This window comes from Malurus melanocephalus, unplaced genomic scaffold (genome assembly GCF_030028575.1).
Source record: "Malurus melanocephalus ecotype Western Australia unplaced genomic scaffold, MMel_1.1 scaffold_3358, whole genome shotgun sequence".
NCBI lineage: Eukaryota > Metazoa > Chordata > Aves > Passeriformes > Maluridae > Malurus > Malurus melanocephalus.
This window is the reverse complement of record NW_026626590.1, coordinates 4,110-6,062: the sequence shown is the minus strand read 5'-3', so window position 1 is coordinate 6,062 and position 1,953 is coordinate 4,110. Positions and strand designations below refer to the sequence as shown.

The 1,953-nt window shown below is 55.6% G+C and overlaps 1 pseudogene; it reads left to right on the top strand.

Annotated features, from left to right (window-relative positions):
• The first annotated feature begins 1,136 nt into the window (after nt 1-1,136).
• Nucleotides 1,137-1,934, top strand: LOC130588104 (merozoite surface protein CMZ-8-like; annotated as a pseudogene).
• Nucleotides 1,935-1,953: the final 19 nt, after the last annotated feature.

Sequence of the window (1,953 nt, the reverse complement as noted above, 5' to 3'; positions counted from 1 at the left end):
TGCCAAAATGGCACTGAATGGCACTGAGTGTCACCAATGTCACCAGAGTGGCATCAAAATGGCAGCAAATGGCACCAGAGTGGCACCAAGATGGTGCTAAAATGACAATGAATGGCACTGAGTGTCACCAGTGTCACCTGAATGGCACCAGAATGGCACTGAGTGTCACCAAAATGGTGCCAAAATGGCACTGAATGGCACCAATGTCACCAGAATGGCATCAAATGGCACCAAATGGCACTGAGTGGCACTAAATGGCACCAGTGTCACCAAAATGGCGCTGAGTGTCACCAGTGTCACCAGAGTGTCACCAAAATGGCACTGAGTGTCACCGATGTCACCAAAATGGCATCAAAATGGCACTGAGTGTCACCAGTGGCACCAAAATGGCATCAAATGGCACTGAGTGTCATCGAAATGGCTCTGAGTGGCACCAAACTGTCCCTGAGGGTCACCAAATGGCACCAAAATGGCACCAGTTTCACGAAATATCACTGAGTGTCCCCAATGTCACCAAAATGGCACCAAAATGCTCTTAAATGTCACCAAAATGGCACCAAACCATCCCTGAATGTCCCCAAGCTGTCCCCAACTTCCCCAAATCATCCCCGAATCATCCTCAAACTGTCCCCAAACTGTCCCCAAACTGTCCCCTCTGTCCCCAATGTCCCAATCCCCTATATCCCATTGATGTCCCCATTGATGTCCCCACTGTCCCCTCACTGTCCCCATTGATGTCCCCACTGATGTCCCCATTGTCCCCAATGATGTCCCCATTGATGTCCCCACTGTCCCCATTGATGTCCCCACTGATGTCCCCAATGATGTCCCCCACTGTCCCCAATGATGTCCCCAATGTCCCCAGTGTCCCCTATATCCCAATGATGTCCCCACTGTCCCCATTGATGTCTCCATTGACGTCCCCCATGTCCCCAATGCTGTCCCTCTGTCCCCAATGATGTCCCCATTGTCCCCAATGATGTCCCCATTGTCCCCAATGATGTCCCCATTGTCCCCAATGATGTCCCCGCTGTCCCCACTGTCCCCATTGATGTCCCCATTGATGTCCCCATTGTCCCCAATGATGCTCCCATTGATGTTCTCAATCCCCTCAATGTCCCCTCTCTGTCCCCAATGCTGTCCCCAATGTCCCCAATGCTGTCCCCAATGTCCCCAATGCTGTCCCCACTGTCCCCAATGATGTCCCCACTGTCCCCACTGTCCCCAATGCTGTCCCCAGTGTTCCCAATGCTGTCCCCACTGTCCCCATTGCTGTCCCCATTGTCCCCAGGGTTTCTTGCGCGCTGTCCCCATTGCTGTCCCCACTGTCCCCAATGCTGTCCCCACTGTCCCCAATGCTGTCCCCAATGTCCCCAATGCTGTCCCCATTGTCCCCAATGCTGTCCCCACTGTCCCCAGGGTTTCTCACGCGCTGTCCCCACTGTCCCCATTGCTGTCCCCACTGTCCCCAATGTTGTCCCCATTGTCCCCAATGCTGTCCTCAATGTCCCCATTGCTGTCCCCATTGCTGTCCCTGTGTCCCCAGGGTTTCTCGCGTGCTGTTCCCAATGTCCCCAATGCTGTCCCCTCAATGTCCCCTCATTGTCCCCACTGTCCCCATTGCTGTCCCCTCATTGTCCCCTCACTGTCCCCATTGTCCCCAGGGTTTCTCACGCGCTGTCCCCACTGTCCCCAATGTCCCCAATGCTGTCCCCTCACTGTCCCCTCACTGTCCCCATTGTCCCCAGGGTTTTTCCTGCGCTGTCCCCAATGCTGTCCCCTCACTGTCCCCTCACTGTCCCCATTGTCCCCAGGGTTTCTCCCGCGCTGTCACCGAGGCGTTTGTGCGGCTGTTCCGGGCGGGGCTGATCCGGCGGGAGCAGCGCGTGGTCACCTGGAGCTGTCACCTGCGATCGGCCATCGCGGACATCGAGGTGTCACCAATGTCCCCAA